The sequence below is a fragment of the Sciurus carolinensis genome, chromosome 12 (assembly GCF_902686445.1).
Source record: "Sciurus carolinensis chromosome 12, mSciCar1.2, whole genome shotgun sequence".
Classification (NCBI taxonomy): Eukaryota; Metazoa; Chordata; class Mammalia; order Rodentia; family Sciuridae; genus Sciurus; species Sciurus carolinensis.
Window position 1 is genome coordinate 102,886,542 of NC_062224.1, and position 17,726 is coordinate 102,904,267.

Here is a 17,726-nt window from a genome sequence, read left to right on the forward strand (position 1 = left end):
TGACAAAGAGGATACAAGTCTCCTGTACACATTAGACCAAGAAGACCTCAGAGTACACAGCATGCAGGCTATCCTAAAACTGCAAACAGTGTACATTTTCCCACAAAATGACAAAGTACAGCTGGGTTCAAACGTCAGCTCGTAAAGACCTGTTCATGATGTGCATTACTGAAATTCTGATTGCAATGAAAACTAGTACTATCAGTACTGTGTTTTAAAAAAATAAAAGTACATTAAAAACTCATTTATTCTTAAATCTGGTGCTTCCACAAAAGTTTAATAGATATAAAAAATATTTGCTGACATTCTAAATGGGTCTACTGGGCACTTATAAGACTTTTAAAACCTCATTCTTCATTAAACACTAATGTTACTCTTGATGCAATACTATTTACTCATCCAAATTAAGATAGAAATTTTAGGAAGGGAAAAGGATAGTGTCTGGCAGATGGAGCAGGGAGTAGAACAGGAAAGAAGAAAAGAAATTCTCCCTCAGAAGCTCAACAAGGAGATGGGAAAAAAAGAGGCTTAAAGATGTACTTGGATATATTCAAAAGAATACATGAGATGTAAACTCTGAGAAGGGCAGGAAAGGTGAGGAGCTGATGGGCTGCCACCCTTTAGGAAGAAGAGTCACGGGGTCAGACAGTTCCCTGCAATAGCCAGAGCACATCTTCACTTATGGTGAGGATGGTTCGACTGCCCACCAGCATGTTCAGATGGGTAAAAGAAAGAATGTGCAACTGTGTTTAGTCACCATTCACTCACACACTGGGTCTTTCTATCTCTGTCAATATCTCTATTTTGCTACTTTCATGTTATAGTAAAGATCCCAGTTTGGTCAATGAGTATTAATTGGGCAAAACTACACACTCAGACCTGTGCTATATACACTGGGGCAGGGAGACAGGAGGAGCTTACTGCCCCCTCCCCCAAGTGAACTAGCTCCTCAGGAATAACCATCCCGACCTCTCCTGCAACGCCCTGTCGTTGGGGGTGAGGAGGCTGATGCTGCCTGTTCAGGCCACACTTTTTGACTCAGCTTTATCCACAGTAAAACTGGTAAGATGAGCTGTATCCACTCCTCAACGGGTTCACATACACGAGGCACACTTGCACACAGTCCTGACCACAAAGCTATGTGGAACGATAAGAGAGCACAGAACCGGGTGCTGTGGGGCCAGCGTGCCTTTATTTTACAGCTATGTGATTTCTGCTCTGCCATTTTCTCTTCTGTAAAAATGAGGATGATGGTACTGGGCAAACTCTACTGTCGCAGTGTGTGCATGTATGGATAAGTAACAACAAGTTCCTCTGTCATGTACAACTACAATGCACCAATAAAAAATGCGGAAAACAATGAGGATGATATTGCCTGCTCCACCCACCTCAAAGGGTTGTCGGAAGGTCAAACCGAGACCTTGCATGTGCCAGATGAACTGAAAAACTTGATAGGGATATAAGGTATTATTATGGTAGGATTTATGGAAAAAAATTCTTAGACTAGGCCCCTGGATATATGTTCACACTTAAGGACCTAGCTGTAGCATGGACTACCTGGGTACAGGAGCCAAAGGATACTATATGAATAAGGATCTGACACCTAGGATGTAGCGGAAGGCTTTGCCTGAACACAGATCACGAACACACAGTTAAAGCACTTCATGTTAAAAGAATGCAAGTTTAACCTTTATTGTACCTATTGTGTCAAAAATGTCAAGATGTCACCTCTGAATGAGACTCATTATCTCAGACATTCCACAATGGTAAAGCAACCTCATTGTATGCAGGAGTAGGTAGCTCGGGATGTTCAAAGGCGCACTCACTAATCTGTGGCTTACAGATTACCTTTGCTTTTCTATTCTCTCTCTTCCTTTCTGACATCCCATTGTTCTTTAGCAACCTGAACTGCAGCTGACTGGGCCAAAGGAGAGAAAGCAGAATGGACCAGGGGATCCTGAGTTCCAGATCAACTTCTGCTCCACGAAGCCACATTGTGAAGTAAGTAGGCACGTGTGGTCACTCTCACTGTGACCACAGTCACATACCCGGGGGTGGCAAAACATCCAGGAAGTAATTCTGCCAGCACTGAACTTGGCAATGGCCTAGCTCGCAGGCGCTGGCCGGCCTCGCCAGCTCTGAGCCTGTTTCAGAGCTGCGGTTCCCATTTTACCCTCTTCCGCACACTCTGTGGTGACCTTGATGGAAGCCGACACACGTCTGCACAAGACAGCCACAGGCACTGCCCTCAGAGTCGCAGCCAATCCGGAGTGGACGCAGATAAGTGCAGTTCTGTGGGGTGATTCTATGACAGGGGAAGGGAAGCTCATGGGGGGACCACGGGGGAGGGTCACCCAACCCCGGTTTGTGAGGTTGAGAAATGCTTCCTAGGGGAAGTGGCACCTACGTCCAAGGTCTGAGGAGTGCTTAGAGTTGGCTACGCAGTCTTAAGTACACAGAGGACGATCCAGGAAGAACGAGGGCCACACAACCCAGCAGAACCAGTGAGACGCCGGATGGAGGCCAACGAGCAGCGTAGCACGGACAAACCCAAAGTAGGCGCGGCGGCCAGCTGATGACGGGTGGACACCAGGGCCACATTCCATGCAATGTGGAGATTGGAAGGAACAGGGCTGAAGACAGAGGTGAAGAAGATGTGGTGGGGGCTGGAGTCGCGGCTCAGTGCTGGAGCACTAGCCCAGCACGTGCGAGGCACCGGGTCCGAGTCTTGGCACCACATAAAACCAATAAAATAAAGGCATTATGTTCTTCTACAATAATATATATATATGTGTATATATATATAAAATATATATTAAAAATATATATATTTAAAAAAAGATGTGGCAGTGCTCCCAGAGCGACAGCAGAGGTTGAACTAAAGGCAGGGACGGTGGAATGGAGAGAAGTGAAAGGATCTGTGTGAGGGGCAGGTGGTCTCCTGAGGGAGGGGTTGGGAGCCCTGCCGGAGGCCCCCTCTGCTCACCCTCAAGCCACACTGTCCCAGTCCATGAGGTGGAAAGATGAAGAACGACATTCGGTTCTCTAGTTTAAAAATGACCAAATGGAGAGGACAGGGCAGCATAAGCAGGACTGGTGCAGTGGCAGGGAGGGGCAGGAGGTGAGGAGTTCAATTGTGGCCAGATCTGGGGTGACTTCAGGTCACCTGGACAAGAAGGGGCCGTGTAGAAGGATGTGAGTGATCTGAAGGCCCAAGAGACTCCGAGTTCAGACATACGGCTTTGGGGGCTAATGGCAAAGGACACTGAAGATCTGGGTATGGTGGACAGGAGGGGTGAGCTGCATGGGGGCTGACTGTCCATCACCCAGGCAGAAGAGGTGACAGAGCAAACTACAGGAGCCACCTCAGGAAAGAGAAGCCAAGGAAACAGGGTTATGAGTAGGGAATAGTCAAAGGAGTTAAGTCTGCCCAGAGCCAAGGAGGATAATGACCAAGGAGCATCCATTGGCTCTGAGCCACAAAGAGGCCACTGCTGCACCTGAAGCAGTCCCAGGCGCAAGAACCACACACCCTGGGACTGAGGACGGACGACAGGTCGGTACAGGACATGTGGTCAGCCTGCTCTGGCACTGGGCCAAAGGGCAGCAGCAAGAAGAGAGGAAGCTGCAGGACTGAGGGCCAGGGCAAGAGCTTCCTTTTCCCTTTTTCAAGGTGCTTACTGCTGCTGTGCTGGAGTCTGCAGAGAAGGGAGGGAGGAAATGCAGGCTGAGAAACTAGAACGGGACTCGCGGCTAGCTGGTGGATGGCGCTCGCAGAGGTAATGTGCCTCTTTACCTTCTGGGTGCAAATGCCAACCACTTTGTAAGTTTTGAAAGACAGAGTTCAAAGAGTTCTGATAACTTTTTTCTTTTTATTTAATTAATTTTTTTTTTTTTTTCTTTTTGGTACCAGGGATTGAACCCAGGGGCACTTAACCACTGAGCCACATCCCCCGCCCTTTTATTTTTCATTTTTGAGACAGGGCATCAGTGAGCTGCTGAGGCTGGCTTTGAACCTGTGAGCCCCCTGCCTCAGCTGCTGGGATCACAGGCGTGCGCCACCACACCTGGCTAACTTTCACTTTTCTTACAGTGAAAACGAAGGGAGGTACCCGCACTAAGGGCTGAGGAGAAGCCGGCGGGGAAAGCTGGGTGGGGAATACTTGGAGAGCGCAGAAACTTTCTAACGGTTACTAGAGACCAGCAGAGGAAAGGAGGCTTGCTGGGCAGGCAGAGGATGGAGAAGAGGACGGAGGCAGGACCCTCACAGCAGCATGCAGCACCCCTCTGCCAGTGAAGAGGAAGGGCAATGAGACAAGGGTGCTGAAGTCCCTTCAAGGGATTTGGAATCTAGTCTGAATTACCAAGAAGCAAACACAGCAAAGCGGAATGAGTTATCTGTGTTACCTGAGCCAACCTGTGACCACGGATATTCAAGAACTGGAGACCTAAAGGGTTTGATTTTAATTCTGCCAAACAGGTGCCACTGAGAGCTACGGGTCCTCTTTCTCTCTCACCACACATCCCTTCCCTTCATGTGTCCTTCCTCCTGACTGCACAGGGCACGACGTAAGAGCTGGTTAGCTAGATGAAGGGAAAGCAGGTCCCGTCTTCCAACAGTGGCCCAGTCATACTATCGTTACACTTCGGGAGCGAGCAGTGGGCAGTGTGACTTTGAGGTAAAGCGACCAAACCCACAATGAAGTTACTCAGAAAGTACAATCCTGGATGAATTCCAGCAACTCTACAAGTAGACCATCTTCCACTCCTCACCTCACATTCCCGCACATGAAGACTAACAGGGATATATACACCCTTGAGAAAATATTTAGCCTCTGAATGTTCTACTGCTCTCCTCTGACCCCCCTTATCACTTCCATAAACAAAACAAAACTGAAAAACCACCTCAAGTGCAGCTGTTTAGAATGAAGCGCACAAGATAAACTTACATCTTGTGCTCTGAGTCCCACTGTCCATGATGGCTGAGGGAATGAAAGAGACTGTCTGAACAATGAGAATCTAGCCATTGTTCATGCAAGGCCAAGTCAAGGAATTCTGTGTAAGCCTCCTACGTGGGGAAGTATTTCTAATCTCTGAGTAGGAGCAAGACTTCTGCAGGAATGGATTCAAGTCCTGACTGCTGGGGAACATAAATGCTTCTGTTATGTGCAACTCAGAAGAATTCCTTGAGGATCTTGTGAAACAGCCTCTTTTACATTTTACTAATGAATGACGGGCTGTGCAGCATTTTACAAAATCTCAAAATGCCCTTCTATGGCTTGAATTAGAAGAAAAGTAGCTCATTCCAAAATATCAAATTAGGAGTCTCTGGTTCACCCTTGTTCTTCTAGGCTAATTCTATAGAAATCTTCTGTGCCGACTCTTTTAGAAAAAATGGATGTTCTTCTTGCAGCCAGACTTGGGAATACAAAACTTTAATAAAGTTGTAGCACAAAGTCAATTGGAGATGGTGTATGTTTAGGCTACTAAATAGGATTCTCTAAACAGTTAACGCAAACAACAGACACAGAAAGCAACTATTTGAAAACGTTTTCAATTTTGTTAGCATAACTGCTGGCCGAAACAAGAGTTCCCAGGACAACATGTCCAGCTGCATACCAGCTGTCATTGTTCCACCTCAGCAGACGGACTGCACAAATAGAGCCTCACCAGTCAAGATGACCCAGAGCCAAGTTAATGCTGCAACTGGGATCCTCAAGCAGACACAGGCAACCAGAACGCACCCAGAGGAACGAAAGAGCAAACACAGAAAGCACTGAGGTGATCTGAGTACAGTGCCACCACGCCACCTGCAGAAAACCTCACCCCAACCGCCTGCTGAAGAGCTGGTTCCCACCGCCTAAGCCCATCCTCAAACGGATTGCTCTAAAATCTCACCCTATTCCTTTCCCCTAAATTTCAGTGCTTCTCATTCAAGGTCTCTCCCTTGTCAATCAGCCAAATGTCAACAGGGCAAGGGGACAGTCCCTTCTTAGAAAGTACACAACTGCACAACTGACCAATGAAGACAAGTCACCTTTATAGCTTATTTTAGTTATGATTACAACAAATGTGACGGAACTTATAATTTGATAGAGTCCCTCTCAAATGAATGAACAAAAGGCTGGCAGCCATATTTTTAGTACAGCAATAAATATTAACAACACAAAGACATGCTAAGCTGGGTGGAGCTGGAATAGGGAAAGTCTCAATTTTATGTTTCCTCAATGAAATTTATAACAAAAAGAGAGAGAGGAAAGTAAAGATAACCACTTTAGAATTTTTTAAAGCTAATAAAATGCTATACACCAAAGACTATTTATAAAAACAATGGTAAGGTTAAGACTTAAGAGCCACAAGGAAAACAAGTTTTGAAACAGACTATGATTGTGGAGAAGATAAATTCATAATCTCTTATGGAAACTGGACTTTTCCATAAAGATCAAATTGAAAGCTAAAGTCCTTTAAAAAACACACTTCTAATAACTTCCTATTGTTCCAAAATACCACTTGATGCTCTTGCTGAATAAGACTATGGCACTAACCTAGTGTAGCAATCCTCAAAAAGTACAATCTTTCTGCTTGCATTACCCAAATGCGATATCCCAAAATGCTATATACTCTTCAGCAAACCAAAGGGCCAGAATTAACCAAATATGAGTTCACAAAACATGAGAACAAAGAGAATGAAAACAGAGAAGATCCTTAACTGAACCCAGAATGTCAAACGTGCTTGGGGAGTAATTTAAAAATAGATGCAAATTAGTTAGAGGCTACAGACATTTTCTGTTATGGAAACATAAGGTTAATTCATCCTAACATACACAGTCTTGACATTTTATGTGATATTTTCACCTAAAGAGACAAGATTCCCAAAGGAAATTCCAAGTCAGGCACCGAGGAATATGCCTTATTAGCACGAACCTTCCACTCACGGGATTCAATACAGGCCCTTATTCAGGCCAGTAGGTCACAGATGCCTGAAATCCTCCAGCCTTGGCAGGAGCGAGGCCGCCTTCTCTCCCACTCACTCTCACTGAGCAGAAAATCCCACATGCCACCGAACACAGCTCTAGCTATGGGAACTGACAGACATGCAGGACTTGAAGAGGTCACAGAAGGCAATTACAGTAAGGCAAGGAAATAAAACACAAAGGCAACGACACAGGAGCTACGTAAGTAAAAACTACGTTTTAAAAGTGTATAATTTTTAAGATATAAAAGAAAACGACACCATGAGTTTATGAGAAGCTCTTTCATATTCTGTAACATTCACATATGATTGAGAATGGATTATAGCTTGGCTTGAGTCCATAAAGGAAGGTGAAGAAAGAACGGTGAGAAAACAATAACCCGATTAGGGAAAAGAAAAAAAAAGTTCTAATATTTAATCATAACAGTAGAGTAACAGACCAATTCTAATAATCCCCTTTCCACACACAAAGTCACAGAAAGCTGGTTAATAGTGTGCTTTTAATCATACGGCAACTATTTGCTGAGAGAATCTGCCTGTGGGTCCACTCTGACAGAACCATGCAGCATACTCCAATCCCTCCATTTGTGAGAATGCCTTCTACTCTCTGGTTTCTTCAACTCCTAATAAACTTGGCCCATAATCCCACTAGATCCATGTACTATTTGCATCTTTATTCAAAAGGAGAATAACTACAAGTACCATAAGCTATCTTAAATACACAACGGTCTTTCTGGGTTTTCACAGCTGTGTGTTGATTTCTCGCACAGTCACCCATGAGGTCCAAGGCTAACGGCCATGACTGGTCTTCACGAGGGCTCAGTCCAGATTCTTCTATTCATTCAACAAATATTTATTGAGCACTGCTAGGCCAGTCTGTCACTGTTCTAGGCACTGGTGCCACAGCAGAGAGTAAGACAGATAAGGTCCCAAACTAGTAAGATTACAGTCCAATATGGAGCAGGGTTGCATTTAGGGATGAATAAAATAGTAAAAATAAAAATGTTAGGTGTCAGATGATGGTGAATCACAAGTTGGGATAGAAAGTACGGAGGAACAGTGTTTTTCAACATTGTGCTATCAGAGATGGCCTCCTCGACATGGATAAGGGGACAGCCGAGCAGAGACCTGGAGAAGAGGAGCAGTATACCATCTCAGAGGGCACGTCTGGGAATGAGAAGTGCAAATGCCCTGAGGCGTGACCATGTGGGGAGGTCCCTGGAAGTAGTGGGAGGTCAGCCTGGCTGTCTCAGAGTGAGGAAGGTAGAAAGCATCATGGGAAAAGGTAAGAGGAGCTGGGCGGGGGGACTGCCAATCATCTGGGGCTTTGCAGGCCACTGAAAGACCTAGTTTTCATTCTGAGTGAGGTGAAAATCCATTGATAAATTTTTTAAAAAGGGAGTAACATACTCTGGCTGCTGTCATGACAAAAGACAACCAAAGGGACAAGACTGGTTTGGCTGCAATAATTCAGGTAAGAGAAAATGGTAGCTGGGCCAGAATAAAACCGGTGAGTAGTGACCACATTCCAGTCCTACTCTGAGAACAGAACAGATCCATTCTATGGTAGACTGGACATGGGGTGTGCACTTTAACTTCTGCAACTGGAAAGACAAAGCTGCCACTTATTGAAAAAGGTACAGGGATGGAGGGTGAGGAAACTGGGGGTTCAGCTGTGGGTATAATAAGTTTGAAACATCTGAGTTGAAATGTCAAATCTGCAATTAAGACACATAAGTCTGGAGTTCAGGCAGAAGAAAGAAATTTGGAAGTCATGAGGGCAGAGTCAGCATTCAAAGTCAGGGGTTAGAGGACAAGTAGCCTCAATGGATATGACAGACTAGAGGCAGGCCAGGCAGGTCTTGGGACACACCAACATTTAGAGATGGGGAGATAAGGAGGATCCAGCAAAGGAGACTCAAGAGATAGAGCTACTGAAGCAAAAAGAATATCAACAGAGTGGAATTCCAAAAGCCAATGTTCAAAAAGCTCTCCAGGAAGAAAATAATCAACTGTATCAAAATTCCTGAAAAGTCCAAAAAGATAAAGACTGAGCATAGGCCACTGGACTGACCAGCCCTGAGGTCACTGTTACTGCAACAGTGATTTAATAGAAGTCAGGGTTGAAGGTCAGAGGGAATGTGGGGTGGCTGGGAACTGGAGCTGGGGCAATAAAGACAATTTCCAAGTAATTTTGCTGAAAAGAAATGAGGTGGTAGCTGCAGAGGAAAACATAGGGTTCAAAAGCTGATGCTTTTAAGGTGAGAAGACGGACTGTGTAGAGTTGATGGAAATGATTCAGTATGGCAGCTGGATCTACAGTGAGAAGAGGACTTTCTCTGGTGGCACAGCTGGATTTGAGTGGGTCCAAGAGAAGCACCTGGGTCCACAAAAAAGCTCTCTGGGAGAGCTTTCTCCCAAGACAAAAGGAATGATAAGACATCAAGGGTCTCTGAAAGCATCCAGTCTAAAGAGAGTCATCTGGTACTGGAACAGTTCCAAACCCACAGGAGTTCTGGAAGGCCCTTCCAGCACAGCCAGTCCAGCTCCAGGCCTTCCTGCTACAACAGCTCCCCATAACATGGCCCATGATAAGGCACTGAACTGGCCATCAGAATCACCCACAAAGCTTTTGAAAAATGCAACTTGTTGATCCTTATCTCCTGAACTTTCACTTTGGTAGGTTCCAGGTGAGGTCCTCAAATCTGTACTTTTTAAACCTGTGGGTGATTTTAATGTACAGTTACATGTGAGAAATACTTAGCTACTATAAACTCTTCCCCATCCTTAGTCTCTCTTTAAAGATGTAGGAAGAAAAGGATTCCGACCTTGGTGCTACAGAGTAGAATGAATTAGGCTCTCCCGAGGGGTTACTTTGACCTTCCCGTGTTACGCGTTTCAAGGTAAATGCACTGCAAGTGTCAAATTAGGCACCAGCAGTGAACCAGGACAACAGTAATCCATCCATCATCATCATCTTTTTTTCTTTTTTTTTCAGTAATGGGTATTGAACCAAGGGCCTCAGACATGCTAGGTAGGCTTATAACCACTGAGCTACACCCCCAGCCCTTTTTATTTTATTTTTAGATCTGGTCTCAATAAGTTGCCAAACTTGTACCCCTCCTGCCTCAGCTTTCACAGTAGCTGGGATTACAGACATGCACCATGCATCACCATGCCTGACTGCGGTCTTATTCTGAACCACGTACAGATGTTAAAATCAACAGGGGTTGATGAACCGCAGCTCCCCAGTGTTTTTCTCCATGCCAGTTTCCTCTTATTCAACTTGTATTCTCAAGGTCCTACTTTCTAAGCAAGTAAAACTATACATGTGACTTTTAGAAAATCATGCAGGATTTCATGGTAGTATCCTTTACCTGCAGATATTGGTTAAGATTCCCTGCAAGCGAAATCCCCCATGCCCTCTGGCTCCTGTCCTCCTCAGCCCCAATTCCCAATACGTAACAAAATAATAAAGGACCACCAGCAATTCTCAATGGTCAGGGACAAATCTGGAAGCAAAGAGTTAACTTCTGCTTCAGTACACTCAAAAAGATAAGAAAACACTTTTTCTTCTTTGTCTAGAAGCCTAGACTTGTTTAATCCTAGTCTGTGTCGGGTAGTGTTGGCATTTTCAGGGAGGGAGCTACACTGCATTGGTTAAAAACCAGGGTAGAAATATTTATGTTCTAGAAAAGAAACTGCAGACATTTTTAAAAAATATATGTACATACATGTGTATGTGTGTGTGTGTGTGTGTAAACTGGAAAATTTAAGAGCAAAGTACCCAATACTCCTATAGATAATAGAGAAGGAAGGGGAAGAGAAGGAGAAAGGGACAGGAAGAAGGGTAAAGAATAAGACTAAAGAATTAAGAAGGTTCTGGAAGCCCAGACTTGTTGTTCTGGTTCTAAGAAATCTCACAACATTCACATCTCATTTACACAACACCCTTCTTCCTCTTTTAGAAACACTTTATGTCACTGATCCCACGTCCTTCCAGTCTCAGGTCCTGGGATGCGCCTTCAGGAGTTGGAATCTCGGCCAACTCTTAGCCCGCCTCCCTTTTCGGTTCAAAGGGAGTTGAACTGAACAGAGCCACTCCGGTTTGTCAGCACACTGTCTAGGCTGCCTTCTGGCTGGAGGGGCAGGACTGAGCAACTGTGGGCGGCAATGCATGGCCAAGACGCCTAAAATACTCACCACGCAGCCTTTCCCAGAAGAAACTGGCTGACCCTGACCTTGGAATCAAAGAACATAAGAACAAAGATTTCTACTCAAACCTCTTCTACCTCTCATCTGCAGGGCCCACTGTTCTAAAAGTTGATCCAAGGAAATCTGAATTTTTCCTCTATTATCTCACTCACACACACACACACACACACGAAAGAAGTCTATTCAGAAATTTTACAAGATCGATGACAATTCAAATATATTTGACACCTAGAATGACTTCTTATTTCACAGAAGAGGGGAAAAAAAATAACACTTTTTTCCTGGCATATAAACAGGCAAAAAGATTAGCAGTTAAATGGAGAGGGGATGGAGATTTGCGACATCTCAAAAATCAAATCTGCAATAATATTCTTTAGCTCTTATACAGCTCATGAAAATGAACCAGTCAAGCAGAAAGATAAGGAAAATAATACTGCTGGAAAAAGTGGCACCATCTTTCCAGTGATGTCCCCTCCCAGGAGGCCCAGCCCAAGGAGGAGCAGGGAAAGGAGGGAAACGTGCACCACGGGGACCAGCAATCACAGCTGGGAGAGCAGGAAGAATGACATGCTGAAAACCGCGAATAAAATGGAAAATGCGAGCAGATCTCATTTAGATCTCCAGGAGAACCTCCTCCCTTGTCCTCTGGGTAGGAATTCAGTCCTTCACACAAGACAAGGCCTCCTTGTCCTTCTGCTCTTCTGAGCGGATGGACGATTTACATCACGAAAATACCCTGCCAGCTGGCACTCTCTCTACAAGCGACTGATTGTGAGCAGATGCCTTCATGAGATAAGTATAAACGAATACACCCCCTTCTTCATTCCTCATTCATCTACCCTCTCCGCAGAAGAATGGGAACACACACCACGCACACTCCGTCGGAAACCAAAGTCTGTGCTCTTTACATCTCTTCGTCTCTCGTGAGCTGTGCTGGGACTTGCTGTTGCATTCCTGATTGAATTATGCCCCCATCAAATACCTATGATGAATGCAAACTCCACAGGCTACAGGAAGAGAATCCGACATTCCTAGATGCAAGCGTCTGTTTACTGTTTTTCTAATGACTGAGTTTAAAAATTGAACGATTCCTATTACAACCTCAATTTAGAACATTCGATAATCTGCTACATCAAAGAATCGAGACTTCCGACTAAAGGTTAATCAAAATTATTGATGCAGTTAGCGTTATTGGTTATACAGTCTTTTAAAAGTATTTTTTCTAGTTAAACCAATCACCTTCCTGTAGATGCACACTAGCATTTCAGAAACTATTATATATTGAAATTTCTCTTCAATTGGAAAGTAGTGAAGAGTTTGTCAGGTATCTACTAAATATCCCTCTCCAGCGAGGAGAAACGTTCTGTGATCACTCCCCAAGCTGCTTTATAAGTTATGTACACCAGATTCAGTGAGGGTGTGTTGAGGTCAAAGAGAAGGTCACCTGACAAATCCTTACACAGCCTATTTCAGGTAGATTCCCAGTACTTCAAAAACACGAGCCCTTTTTATCTGCTTTTCCCTCCACACGAAGAGTAAACCCTCAGCACTGCTATCAGAAAAAAACGCTCTTCCAATCATCCTTTGCGATATTTCAAACAGACAGCCCTGCAGCTCCCCTCCCTGGGAGTATCGCACATGCACCAACAATGGGACCTGTTCTACCTTTCTATTTACATTCTGGAGAACAGCCAAGGTCCTCTAGCTCGCTTTGATCGGATGCCAGAGACCTGGTTATCCAAAAACCACCTAGAAGGAATTCCCTTAGGAGCTCCATGACCACAGCAGATTTAGGATGGAGAGGGAAACTATTCTATAAATTCACCCTCTGTCCTATCACACCTCAGCGTCGGAATCCTTGCAAGTTGCCTGAGCTAATGCAAACTCTCAGGCATGTTATTGCAAGGCATCCGTTAGTCTTGGATTTTCTATCTCAAAACCATAATCTGAAACTCTCCACATAAGTCGAACTCTCCACTGCAGTCTTGCCATCTTTATCATCTCACACTGGTTCTCACCTCCAAGCCATCCTCCAGCTTCCTCCTTCTGAACCCTCCCTCTTGGTGACTTCAAGTACCACGGTCTCCAAGGTGCCTCTAATTTGATCATCTCACATTGTTGAATACACAGCACTTATTATCCAAGCCACATATTTCAGTACTTTAGTATCTACTCCTCAAAGTTTCTCTGCCCCAACAAAAGTTCGACTTATTGCAAGAAATCTATAACTTTTGGTATCTTCCACAACAGTATTTGTCAATACTTTTCATCACACGTAGTAAAAACGACACGTCGTATTGCAGCCCTGAGAACACACGTACACACACGGTGGAAACTCACATTTGACAAAACAAAGTAACACCATCTAGGATGCAATCTGACAGTCATTGTCTTCTCCACCTCATGTGTTAGAAACTGCTGGTCGCGGGTCACTAAATTATTTGGTGGCATCAGGGAATTGTAACCCACAATTTGAAAAACACTGCTGTGATTCCTGGGGCACTGACTTCAGCCACATCAGGTGCTCAAAGTGTTGTGGAAGGCTGACTTCGCACCTCGTGCAACAGGTTGGAGTTCTACCACGGAATGCTTTCTGGATATCAAAATACAGCCTGATGATGCAGCCTTTGGAGACCTTCTCCCAGTGATTTTTAAACAGGACAACTAAAAAAAGAAACTTAATATACGACAGCCTTTAACAAAGTCAAAGAAAATGTCCTTCTGCCTAAAGCTAAACTGCAAAAATTCCATTCAACAACACAGCATCCTGATGGGGGCCAGAAGCCTCCAACCCGGCATTAGTTAAACTTTTCAAATAAGTTGTTTTTAGCAACTCTGGTTCCCACATCTTCTTCAGTCATGAGCATGTGGCACACTTTCATGGTAGTAGCCAGGATTTCCTCTCTGTGAGATGGATGGACTGATGCCTGGTGCTTGGGGTTCGATTTCTACTAAAGAAGAGAGACCTAGATATTTATTGGGAAGTTCAATTCCCCATGTCTGTGTTCACAGTACTCTTTTCATGGTATTATCAATACCTGGTTTTGGGTTTGGTATGTATTTATCATTTGCATTTAGTATATGTCACACATAACACAACTATATACACTTTGGAGTTTCAAAACTCTTGTCTCCTGCTATCCCTTTACTTTGAGATATATTTTTGTTGCCTTTTATAGGAAGAAAAGGGTCTGACTTATAAAATAAGCAGCAACCCAGTAGGAGATGAACCTAGATTGAGTCAGATTTCTTGCTAGATTCATTCATTTTATAAACATACCCTGAAGCTTACTGTGTGCCAGGCAGTAAATTGGGCCCCAAAGATGCATAAATAAAATAAGAGTGGGTCCCTGCCCAAAAGAAATCCCAATAGATAGGTGAAGGAAAGCACAAACAATGAAAATACAAACGAAAGAAGTACTATTATAGCAAGGAGTAAGGAGCAACTACACCTCCATTTTCTCCTATGTAAAACTGTTTACACAAGATGAATTTTAATGAATACATTCAGCTCCAAAATGTTTGATCCTACAATCTTACTGTCAGGATCAATTCTGAGAATACCTCCTCCATCAGATCTTTTTGATGTTTTTCCTTCTCATAGTAATATTCTAAAGAAATGCCACAGGAAGTGGTTTAACAAAGATGAATGACATCTAAGACAATGAATATCAGTAGGTTTGCAATGAAGGTCAGTTCCACAATGACTTAAATAATCTTATGAACGCAGACAATGCTTCTGCCAGTATTCTCTGCTCCGTCAGGTGCTCCACACCCAGCTGCTGGCAAGTTTGTATTGCTTGTACTGAGTAGTTTGCAAAGGATAACGGAAGGTTCTGTTTTAAAGATTAACACTTCCTAAGTGACTGAGCACAGGGTTCTCCAATAGTTGTTTCTGTATTTGAATAAGAAAAAGATAACTTTTTGATTCTATATCAATAAAAGATCACTCTCCAGTCTCCCAACAAATAAAAGTCTCCATCTACATTTAGCCATGAGGGACAAGTGACATGCAATGCTTTGGAATAAGTTCTTCAAAAGCCAAGAGAGAATAGATTTTCTGCTCTTGCTTCTGCTTCTTGAAAAAATAAAAGAAAATTCACCCAATCTATGAAACAGTGGAACTGAACTGAACTCCCACGACTACTTGGCTCACGCATCCTTCCATGAGTATGGAACAAAGACCCCATTGACTTTCGCACGTCGGTGGATCAGAACTGCACGGTGGCCTGCAGCACATCACTGCAGTGATTCTGCCCTGACAGGTCAAGGGAGCTTTTTCCAGATATGCCTCCCCACTCGCCTTCTTTCCACAGAAGCATAATTTAAGGCAACCACTTAATATAGTTGTGCAATTTAGCATAAAACAGGCCTGTGTATGTATGTTTTAAAATAGATACAGCACTCTGGTTTTTATTTGCTCGCTCGTACTCGGTGCTTTTCCCAATCCTTCTGTGGGCCCTACTACAGGCCAGACTAAGTGGACATAAATGCATGCAAAGAGTAAAACACTCCAAGTTCTTAAATGTCTAGTGAGAACCTAAAAAGAAAAATATGATTGAAATGAAAGGTACATTAGAAGGGGAACCAGGGCCAAGTGACAGCAGAGTGTCACTTACTGTTGGATAAGGTATGGGGGTGAACTAATTACCACCAATTTTCTGTATCTTTAGAATTCATGAAGCACATTTATAATTTTTTTCAGTAGCGCTTACTTCTGAATTTAATTCCAAAGCATGCACTGAATGCCTACAGTGATGGAAATTTTAAGGACAAATGTATTCTCTGCAATCGAAAAGTTCACAACCCACAGATAAATTAAAAAAAAAAAAAAAAAAAAGAATCAGTGTCTTGGCTTGTATGACTGCGTTTATGGGGCTACCAGCCCCCTCATTACAAACGACTTCATGTCACTTTCTCTATTATTATGACAATGTCCTTTGAGATCTATAGGCACAAAGGAAATCAAGTACAGTAAAAAATAAAGAAGGAGTAAAAGAAAAAAAAAAAAGTTCACAACCCACCAGGCGCAGTGGCCCATGCCTGTAATCCCAGTGGCTCGGAAGGCTGAAGCAGGAGGATAGTAAGGTCAAAGTCAAACTCAGCGACTTAGCAAGACACTGTCTCTAAATAAACAGGGTTGGAGACATGGCTCAATGGCTAAGCAGCCCTGGGTTCAATACTCAGGACAAAAATAAAAGAAGTTTAACAAGATGTATCCCATTTGTTTACAATAAAAATAAATTAAAAAAAAAAGTTTACAACCCAGGGGAACCACCAACTAGGGTGCAGGGGTGCTGAGGGCTAGGCAGGGTACCACAAGGTGAGCTGCACCCCAACGTATGATTTCACACACTTTTAAAAAGCACTGCCATCACAGATTTCTTCTTCTGAGTAGGTGATGAAGTGTGAGTGGGTGGTTTTGACACAACGGAACAACACAACACACACCCTCAACGGCATTTCTTAGTGCTTCTCCTGATGTTTTAGTATATGAATTTATAAAGAATATTTGCATTGAGTAAAATGCCTGGCATTGTCACTCTTAATGCCAGAATAAAAAAAAAAAAAAGGAAGCATTGTAAGAAACCCACAGAGAAATTATATGAATATACGTACAGATAAGAACAGAGACCAGTACTAAACACCATATGAATATATGAAATAATTTGTCTCTTAAGTTATCCCTTCAGAAGAGGGATAGCTGCTCTGTTCTGTCTTCCAGTTTTTATAAAACTTCTCAATTACTTCATTTTAAACCACATATTACTGTGGAAACCAAATTAGTTTGAAATGATCTCAAATAATACAGGTTTTGGAAGTTTACATAGCATGTATCATAGAAGGGATTTGGTTTTGTGTGTTTTTTTTTTAAGAGGCAAAGAAGTTAATTCATCTATGGAATTACTCCTGGGTGATATGGCTTTAAAATTAAGAGCTAAAAACTATAAATAATAAGCCTTTTACAGAATACTTTATAAGGCAGGATAGTAAGGGGTTATACTGTGAAGGCCCCACATATAAGTTAACAGGGATTCCATGTGAGAACTAACCAAAGTATCATTGAGCAGTGACTACGCCACAGCTTAGCTCCAGAAGACGCAGGAGTGTGGGTGGTGGCTGGTCACTCGCCCAGGGATGCTCTTACTGTTCTCAGACGGAGCTGCACGGCACCCAGGGGAAGTGCTTCTATCCCTTCCTGCTTTATTCCTTCTTTACAGAAGGAGAGTCGTCTTTAAAGACAGATCAGTCATCATTCGCGCTAACACAAAGAGCATCTCCACAGAGCAGCAGTGCAGAATCCATCCTTCGAGGTCACACACGCACACATGCAAATCAAATTTTTTTCTCTTTGTCTGCCTTGCACCAATTCAAAGAATGACTTAACTTCCTTCAAGTCCTCCCACCTGCACAAGTCATGGTGAAGGCCAAGCACGTTGAAAAAGTATCAAGAGAGAGCATAAAGCTGTTACCAAGACCAAAGAGCCCTTTCCACTGCATCATTAACAGTACAAACGATGAACTTCTCAGGCAACTG

At 43.4% G+C, this 17,726-nt stretch overlaps 1 protein-coding gene across 1 annotated transcript in view; it reads right to left on the reverse strand.

Annotated features, from left to right (window-relative positions):
- Window positions 1–17,726, reverse strand: part of Lamc1 (laminin subunit gamma 1) — a 113,073-nt gene that overhangs the window by 44,373 nt on the left and 50,974 nt on the right. The window lies entirely within an intron of this gene.